The following is a 10,701-nucleotide window of genomic DNA, read 5'->3' as shown; positions in this document are numbered from 1 at the left end:
TAATTCACGTTATTATTAATTGATTCGTAACGGATGTAACATCTGGGAGAGGACCTAGGTGTTGTGATATTTGACAGGTTTTATTTCTCATGATATGCTATATGCGCTAACTTGAAGATATTATTGATATTTATTGTGTTTATGAATTTGTAACTTGTAGTCATGGCAGAAAGTGAAAATTTAAGTTTGCAAACTTTGCTTGAAGCTATTAATAAAATTAACGATGTTGTTAATGATACTAACTGTAAGCAATCACTTAATGGTGCTGTGAATGATACTAAGCAACAACTCAATGACATTATTAACGAGTCGAAAACTGAAACCCACGCTCAGATAGAAAAATTTTCTAACGACCTTACAGGTAAATTAGAAACGTTAGAACATAGGATGGATGGGCAAATTCAGACGTTGTCGACTGAGTTAGTACAAATGAGAAGTGAAATAGACAGGGTCAGTCGTACTTGTGCGGATACTTTGAAAAACTGTCAGCACAGTTTCAGGAGAAATTAAACGTACAAGAAACAAAAGTTGATGAGGTTAAGCTTGCAGTGAAAAATAACGAAGACAAAATACGTTTAGTCAATGCTAAAGCTAAAATCAGTTAGGAGATCAAGTTAGGGACACTGAGGAACGTATTATAATGATTGGAAATAAAGTTAAGGATTTAAGCTCCGATGTCAATTTAGTAAATGATAAAGCTGAGCGAGAGCAAGAAAAAGTGGGAGAACACGAAAGTAGAATCATGAAGTTAGATCAAAATGTTCGCGATATTTATGATGTTAGTATTGCAACCCGTGAAATAGCTCATCATACCCAAACAATGATAGACGATGTTAAGGGTTAAGTAGAAAGTAAGTTCGATATAGTGAATCAAGAGGTCAGAAACTTGCGCGTAAGTATGATTGAAAGTCAAATTACGTCATCAACGCTTGTGGAAAATGTAAAACCCGAGGTGGAAATTAAAGAAGAAAAAGTTGATACCAGTGTACGTAAAAGCACCAACCCTTTTCTTGATTACGATGTTAGTTCTGTGTTGAGTGAAAATGATTCTTTGGATTCTCACAGTGATAATAGCTTTGTTGGGGTAAAAACAATCAAACGGAGGAAAAAGCGAGAAAGAAAAGTAGCTATTAAGTTACGAGATTTAGAATCTTTCGAGAAATTCTCTGGTCACGAAAATGAATTGACTGCCACTGCATTCTTACGTAAGTTTGAAGATCAAGCTTCGCTTATGTCAATTTCTAGTAGTCAATATTTAGACATTATCAAATTTTTGTTGACTGGTTCTGCGCAAAATTGGTACATAAACAATTGTGGTTTTTTCACTTCTTACGATCGTTTTGCCGAATTGTTCAAATTAGAGTTTGAGAATGAACAGGTTCGTGCTAACAAATTAATGGTACTGCAATACAAACCATATGATGCAAAAGTCGACGGAAGTGTGTACAATTTCGTGTCATATAGATGTAATAAGATTCAAGAAATTAATCCCGACATAAAAGAATCGTTAGCTATAAGTATGATTCTCAATTTGATTCCACCTTACTACCGACGTCAGTTAACAACTTTGTCCACGATGAATTTGTCTTCTGTATTGTCCGTTATACAAAGATTAGAAGCAATTCCCAGGTCTGATAACCGTAACAACAATCACAGGTTTCTGAAAGTCAACCACGTGACTGTTAATAAGAACGGTAAGCGCAAAAGTAATCAGAATAACGTTAATGACTGTGATGAGTCAGATCAGGTACATTTTAACGAAAATTCAAACAACAGAAATAATCGGAAAAGAAAAAATTCATTTCGTAGAAACAAAAAGAAAAAGTGGAATAATAATAGTAGTTCTGATAGGCATGAAGAAAGTGTGTGTTTTTGTAATCATGGTTCAAATGTAGATAATAACAATGCTAACGTAACCGCTTGCTAACGTAAAGCCACTAGTGGTGTGACTAATAGGCCAGCGAATGGTAATTCTCAAACGAGGAATTCACCTCAGACCGGTTATAGTAATGGAAACTTTGTAAATCCTTCGAATTTTGGTAATCCTACTGGGTTTAGGCCACCGAGACCGAACTTCATGAATGTCACTGCAGGCAATTTTGGGTTTCAAAATAGATTTCCTCCCCCAAACTAGAAACACCCTGCCTGAAGAGTGCTCATAGCAGGAAATTAATTCAAACGTGTAGTAATGAGTTAAATAATGCACTCCTTCCAAATGGTCAGACTGTTTTTGTAAAGCTTGATAAAAATTTAATAAATTTAGTACAGTGGGATGATGTTTTCTCATCTGACGAAGAGGAAACTAAAGATTTTTGTAAAACTAATGTAAATTTATGTGCCACTGCTGAAATTCTTGTCAAAATCATGAATGAAAATCTGTATGCTCTGTGCGATTCAGGTGCTTCGGCTAGCTTGTTAAGTTATAATACGTGGAAGAAAATATCTAATATAGTGTCAAACGCTGTATTACAACCCGCTCCTCAAATTGTTCTAGTAGATTATAGTGGAAAAGGATCAAAATCTGTGAAGGGCGAGGTTACCCTCTGTGTAGAAATTGGACCTGTAACTTGTGATGTTAGATTCATTGTTGTCAGTGACCTTAATTGTAATTGTCTGCTAGGCAGAGATTTCTTATCGCTAGCTAATGCGAAATTAGACTTTGGCGAGAAATCTGTTACTGTAGGTTACGACCCTAACACTTGTAAGGTACCAATGAAAGAGTATGAGCACGGATTTGGTAGTGACACCCTTCTGAATAATGAAAATAAAGGTAAAGTAAAAATACTTACTAGGGAGAGTGTTAATAAGGTTGGTTTTCATTTAAAAAGTGCGAATTGTGTTGACACTGATTCTGCTATTGAAAGCGAGAACGAAGATGTAGTCGAACCTGTGCTAGAGTGTCCGATAATTCAGAATTTAGAAATTCATAAGAAACAGCTGACGCAGGAATGGATGGATAATTTGTTAGAAAACAGTAAAGCATTTGAACATGTAGAAAGGTATACTATCAATAATGATTTAAATGTAGAGCAAATAAAACAAGCACGTTTGAACAAAGCTGCTGAAGTAAATTTTTTGTATCATTTTTATAGGGAACAAATTCATAAATTGGATGAGGAAATTCAAAAGTCTCATAATAATGTAAAAGTAAATCAGGATGTTTGTAATTCAAGTAAAATTACTCGTAATACCCAAAGTCACTTTCCTTCTGTTACTGAAATTAGAACAAAAGTTCTTGAAATTGAAAATTTATCTAATGTTCAAAAACAGCAACTATATGATTTGTTATTGAAACATAGATTGGTTTTTAGCGATTTGCCAGGTAAATGTAATAAATTTGAATACAATATTGAAGTTGAAACTGACCAACCGATTGTAAAACGCCAGTACCCATTACCCTTTAAGTATAAAGAAAATATTGAACAACAAATAACTGAATGGCTAGAATGTGGCGTGGTGGAAGAGTGTATCTCCCTGAATTGCCATCCTTTGGTATGTGTAGCCAAGAAAAATACTAGTAAACTTCGTACTGTTGTAGATTTAACTCAATTGAATAAATTTGTGAAATTAAAGCAAGTAAAAGTCAATAAGATCGATGATCTTTTCATTAAATTTCAAGGAATTCAATTTGTTTCTTGTTTAGATTTTGTTGGAAGTTATTTACAAGTATATTTAAGTGAAGAAAGTAAACAATACACAGCTTTTTGTTGGAACGGTAAAATGTATCAGTATACTCGAGTTCCGTTTGGTTATATAAACGGAGGAGCTGCTTTTATGTTGTGTTTGCAAACTGTCCTTGGGGCAGGTTTATATGAAAAGGTAGTCTCGTATATTGATGATGTCTCAGTAATTTCTATGACTTTTGAAGAACAGTTACAATTTTTGGATCAAATATTTCAGAAAGTTTACGAGGCTGGCATGACTTTAAATCTACAAAAGTGTACTTTTTGTAACACGAAATTTAGTTTTTTAGGGTTTGACATTAGTCCGCAAGGTATTACAAAAAATCCTTCTTATGTACAGTGTATCAAAGATCTTCCAAGGCCTAGAAATTTGAAAGAATTACAAAGAGTTTTAGGTTTGTTCCAGTGGTGTGCCAAATTTGTTGAAAATTTCGCTCAAAAATCTGAACCTTTATTTGGTTTGCTAAAGAAAAATAAAAAATGGATCTGGGATCAATCTTGTGAAAATAGTTTCAATCAATTGAAAAGTGATTTAGTTCAAGAGGTGATGCTTGCACATCCTTTGTTAGATCATGATTTTTGTTTAATTACAGACTGTAGTTCAGTTGCTCTGGGAAACATTCTTTTTCAAGAAGTAGACGGTAAGAAACATATTTTAGGATGTTATAGTAGAACGTTAAAACCTGCAGAGAAGAATTACACCGTGACTGAACGTGAATGTCTTTCAATTGTAGTCGCGCTTAAGCGTTGGTCTCAATTGTTGTATGGAAGGCATGTAAAAATTTACACGGATCATAATTCATTGGTATATTTGCACAAAATGAGACAGTGGAACTCTAGACTTGCTCGTTGGAGCTTACAAATTCAGGGATTTGATGTACAAATTGTGTATATTAAAGGCCGAGATAATCAAGCTAGCGATGCATTGTCACGTATTATTCTGTTTCCTGAGGTTGAAAAGCATGAAGTTAATAAGTACGAAGTGTTGCCTTCTTGTTTTAAACATTTGTCTGTACAAGATTTAATCAGTAAACAAAGAGAACACCCAGAGTATGAAAATATCATGAAGTACTTAGAGAATACCAATGATCCTTATATTAAGGTTAAGAATCGAAATATTGGTGAATTTTACAAAATTGAAAATGGAATTTTGTTGAATCGCAGTTATCATTTTCCTAATCAATGGAAGATTTGTATTCCTCCTTCACTTGTGAACGATGTAATTCAAAATTATCATGAACAAGGGCATTTTGGTTTTGAAAAGGTTTTAGGTTTTATAAGCGATTGTTGTTATTGGAAATCCATGCGTAGAGATATCAGCAATTATTTGCGTGACTGTGTCGTATGTAAACGTACGAAAGTTGAAACTTCGCCACCAGCTAGACCTTTACAAACTGTAGCTGTAAAGAATGTAAGAGACATGGTCTCGATTGATTTGTTAGGACCTTATCCACCTTCTCATACTGGGAATAAATTTGCATTGTCAATTTTGGATGTATTTAGTAGATATTACACAATGTTCCCAATCAGAAACGCAACGACCAAATGTGTTTTTAAGGTGTTTAGAATATTACTATTTTGTAACCATGGGAATTCCAAAATCCATATTGGTGGACAATGGTGGATGTTTTGTATCGGCAAAATTTAAATCAAAAATGGAAGAGTATGATATTAAAATTCACTATGTAACTCCTTACCATCCGAAGAGCTCAATTGTAGAATGAATCCATAGGAACGAATAGGTTGTTTAAATTATTGTGTAACGAAGAACATACTTCTTGGGAGAGATACATACCTCAAATTGTCATTTTGTTAAATTATTCTGTGTGTAGTAGTTTAGGCGTCAGCCCTGCTAGTCTTCATTTAAATGTAAAAGCAAATTATTCTGTGTTGAAGCATTTTGGCATTGTAACAAACGAAAGCTATGATGAAAATGAACCTGTAAATTGGGAAAATAAACTCATAATGGCTGACTACCGCAGAAGTGAAAAAGTTAGAAAAAGGAACGAGAAATATAATGCATCCCAAGAAAGAAAATATAAAATAAAAGAAAATGATTTGGTATTTTTGTTGCAATCACATTTGAGTTCAGCAGTAGACAAAAAGATTCGCAAGTTTTTCATGCTTTACAAAGGTCCCCTGTTTTGTAAAAATAAAATTTCAGATAAAGTCTTTGAACTTGTAGATCCTTTAACTGGAGAATCTTGTGGCGTACATTCTATTGATCGTATGAGAGTGTGGAGACCCACTCAGAAAACTAGGAACATCTGGTTAGAATTAGCTAAGAAACATATACATGAAAAAGAATTTGATTCTGTAAAAGAAAATAGTGAAAAAGCTGATTCTTGTGAACCGGAAACTTTGGTAAATGTGAATTCTTTGAATATAACAAAAGTTAGTTTGTCTGTTTTCAACAAGAGCGAAAGTAATAAGTTCAATGTTCAGTTGTTGTTGAAAGAGCTATTAAAATGTGACACGTATTTGCAATATTTAAACGATAAGCTAGATTGTCGGCATCGCACTCTTATGTTAGCTTTAAATCATTTGCTGAATCCTAAGCTAAGCAGACGTGACGTGTAAAAAAAAAGTCACGGACCTGATTGTTTTCTAAATGCTAATATGTATGAAACTGTTGTTCATTAGTATCCATATGTAAAGGAAATATGAGTTAAAAGCTCGTTTACATAAATTATCGTATTGTCTTGTTGATGCTTTGCGATAAGTTATCAAGACTAACTGTAAGATCTTAAACCACCAATTGTACGAGGTGAGTTGTTTAGCGTTCATTTATTATTACAAATGTAAACGATGATAAGTTCTGATTTTATCAGAGTGAGAGTAAGTTTTTGTGTGTCAGTGGAATACTGTAACACGAGTATTGAATTATGAATGGCAACTCCCCCCTTATTTATTTTTAACCTTTGGGTTCATTTTTCTATGTTGTTTTATATTCCTACCTCAGTAGAAGGTCTTGTTGCCATTCCAAAGGGGTGGGATGAAACTATAAATATAATGGGGAAGGGAGACTTAAAATTTAAGTGGAGAAGCGCTTATTAGCGTAAAAGTGTGCCAGACTTACTTCTATCCGGCCTCACTCTTGTTGTAACAGTACAAAAGAGTGGTAATAAATTTATTTCATGTAGTTATTATATTTAAATGATGTGTAATTTTTGTATTTGTGAATAACAATTTTGTTTTCGTAGCTTCTTTGTCAGAATAGCGTGAGAAGTGCAAATGTGCTTCGTCATTTATGCGATTTAAGTATAATGTGTGTAGAATAAGTTTGTTCATTTCCTTTTGTGGAATATTGGAATATATTAGTTAAATAATATTTGTTTTATCTATTTGTTGAAAAGTTGAGTAATTCGTAATGATTATTTGTTTATGTTCCATAGTTTTTGCATAATATCGTAAAGTAAGTAATGTGAATATTTTACCTCTAAATAATGCCATGATTTCGTATAATGTTTGTGTTATTTTTAATAATAAGAGCGCATATAGCAATATTGTAATTCAAATATTAAAGGTATATCATGAGAATTATTTGTATATCAATTGTGAGTCATGCACATATAAATGTTTAATTTAGTGACAGTGCTGAATGTTAAAAATAAGAAAAAGAAAAAAGACTTTACATATAAAAGCCCCATAAACTTTTATGTATGCGTATAAATTCCCCACGCGCTCGTCGTTTTTCTACGTTAAATGAAACTTTTTCATCTGATGAAGTGAAACTCGACGAAAGTTCTTATAAAATTCCTAGTGAACTAGTGTACATCCTGATTTTGGAACAGTGATGATTATTGAAGTGAAACTACAGTCAGGGTTCTTGAACGTTTCCCATTATTCAATGGTGCACGTACATTCCTTTCGACCGCCAATGTAACTGTACCAAAATTTTGCTTAAAATATTTTTCGTATAAACGCAAATTTTGCATTAGTGCATTATGTGACGTTCATCTGAATTTGTACACTTTGTGTGGTATATGTTTCTCATTGATCGTGCTGCCGCCTGGTGGTGCTAAAAAACAGGGTAGAAGAAGAGGAAAAGGAAAGAAATGAGAGGCAATAGTTAGTTTTTCGATGTAAGTGTGTGTGTGCAAAGAATGACTCGACGAAAATTCTAGAACAAAGTCGAGCCTAGAACCCAATGTATTTTTAAAATATATAGATATTAATATACTTTTTTAAGAAACATCGATATTCGCAAAACCGCGTAAACAATCAGTAAAAATAGTGTTGTTGATGTGGATGTATTGGTGATTTTTACGTGAGTCGTTGTCAAAGTAAATCAGCCCCAAGTAATATTTTATAACGACAAGGGGGCGTGATCGAGATTACGAGTGAAACAAAGGACTTCGCAAGTTGCACTTGAAGGTAATGGACTCATGATTACCGACTAAAGTGAAAATGTCTGAATAACATATTTTCTCCAACAGCAGCTGCAACATAATGCTGTTATTACGTCAGCCAGGAAAGACCGTTACATAAACTCTTAAAATTGGAAGAAAGGACAATTTCTACAAGAAGATTATTTCGGATTCGTAGCGTGTCTACTAAAATGTGCTTACAGTAACAGGCGCCACGACGAACTAAAACTGTTCTTGTGAACGATTTCAAAACGTTTCTACGAACTTGCTACGTAATTAGGGCAATATAACTAAAATGATCAATGTGTTACAGGTATGTTTAACTATTGAATAAATGGCACTCTAATATTTAGATTTGTTTGGTTTCTCTTTTTCAAGATCAAATGATGAAGTAAGATTATGGTTGTTATGTCACTTGTAAGCAATCTATGAAAGTGGGTGATGTTCTCATCTATTCTTCATAACACGCCTTAGGTCTTCGCCCAGGTGATTCCGTCCGAATCTGGACCATTACGGTGAGGTGTATCGCGCCTTCCTTGAACGATTGTCGTGGGGACGAACTTTCTGAACCCACAAATAAAATAGTGCAAAGCTATATTATTTGAGGGCGAAGAGTAGAGAGTTCTCCACGGTGGCCGGTTAAGGATGGTGTGTACCGGGCAGCGCTATGCTGTACCATAATAGAATGGCTTTGCCGAACAGGAACAGACAAGAATCGAACCCAGGTGCGTAATAGAATGGCTAAGCCCTTCACTGGGACAAAAATCTCAATCAGGAAGGTACACGGATCGAGCCCGGATACCGTAATAATATCAAGTCTTGTGAGATCATGGTTCCAAGAGATTTTTCTTCAAGCGTCTAATGCAAAGTCCATTTTGTTTTTAGCTTCGTGGAGTGGTCACAAGTCATCAACTTTGAACCTATTTTAAGAACAAAAGAGTAACTCATAATAGAAACCATTTCTGCAGGAACAACTGGTAGAATTCAGCCTCTTGTGTTCTTTAGGCCGTTAAAAAAATTCTTGAGACATTTCTCTGACACTGTCCTTCTCTACAACTACATCTACAACGTGAATTTACGTCTCCGTAATAATATAATTAAGATCCCATCACCGATTCATAATCAGCTTTCTTCTAGATTTGCTAATCTTATTGGGTATGCATGATATAAAAGCGGTTACTTGGAAGCAAAACCACCTGTGTTTAAAAATTTCCATTCAAAGATTGTGCAGCATTTTGCGATTTGTGCACAGTTATTGCCGTAATAAGGTGTGTATGGTGTACACAATGTTTATGCATCACATAGTTTTTTACTACATATCATTGCCGTAAAACGTTTTCCCAATCAATTCATAATTATAACATTTGAGGATATAAGAAGTTCTGGCAGAGTGAAGTGAGGGTACTCACTATAAATAAGTAACCCCTGCCAATAACAGCAGCAGTTATTTTTTTATTTTATTTATTAATTTATATTTCCTACTTCATGAATTTATTTCTCCCTAACGAATAATTTTCATTTTGAAGAGTGAACGTTTCGGTGTAAACATTGGAACTTCTACACCAAACCAGCCTCACACCTAAAAGTCCTTACACCGAGACATCCGTACACCGAAACGTCCTACACCGAAATGCCCTGCACCAAAAAGGACTAGCTCGGGAGAGTAATGCTCCCGGAAGTAGAAACGAGAAACACAGTTCTTATTGGTTGGCGTTATCCACTTCTTGACACGTTGCTTGAAAATAGCAGAAATCAAACGCTTGTTGCTGTCGGCCTTCGTGGCCGAGTGGGCACAGTCTGTGTGTGGTTGCTGAAGTGTGTGGATGCGTATGCGCAGGCTTTTCTGTGACTTTCGTGCTGTAAACATATCACATTATCTTCTTTAATAGATATATCGACGGAAAATCTGTTTATTTGCATAAACTCTTGTTTTGCAACACTAGAAGAGAAACACAGTTATGAATAAAAAGGTAAGGCAAAATACAGTTAAATTTTCATTTGATAGACAGACAATGAGTGTTCGACCAAAACCTTTTGAAGTTCATGTTCGGTTAGCTGATGTTGTCAAGTTACATATTGATCAAATCGAGGGCTTGCAGTTAAATAGTGATGAGTATTGTATATATGTCAAATTTATACCACAAAGTGCTATGAACAATATTTTACGGACTTTGCCGGATAAGTTACCTTTCAAGCATGAAGACGGCACTGTAAGTGACGTGTTCATAACGAGTGAAAATGAGGATATAACAAAAGTTAAAATAGTCAATTTGCCTATGGAAGTTGAAAATCCATCAATCAGTGCTGAATTACGTAAGTACGGAAAAATTAAAAAAAAAAATTGTGGAAGAACAGTGGTCAGAAAAATTTCTATTTCCTGTAAATAATGGGAATAGACTAGTGTACATGGAAATCAAACAGCATATCCCCTCCCGACTCTTAATCAATGGTCATCATGCAACAGTATCTTACTATGGCCAGCCAGCAACATGTTTTTTGTGTGGCTCAGACCAACATCTTGTGCATAGTTGTTTATTGAACAGAAACCGTCAAAAAAGGGAACCGTCCCACAATACGACATTACATGATTTATTACCAGAGCCAACGATACCAAGTAGTAAAAGCGATATTACACCCTTCAAAAAAGA

The sequence above is a fragment of the Thermobia domestica genome, chromosome 14, assembly GCF_964235325.1.
Source record: "Thermobia domestica chromosome 14, izTheDome1.hap1.1, whole genome shotgun sequence".
Lineage (NCBI taxonomy): Eukaryota > Metazoa > Arthropoda > Insecta > Zygentoma > Lepismatidae > Thermobia > Thermobia domestica.
The sequence above is the reverse complement of the archived record's forward strand: the minus strand, read 5'-3'. Positions refer to the sequence as shown.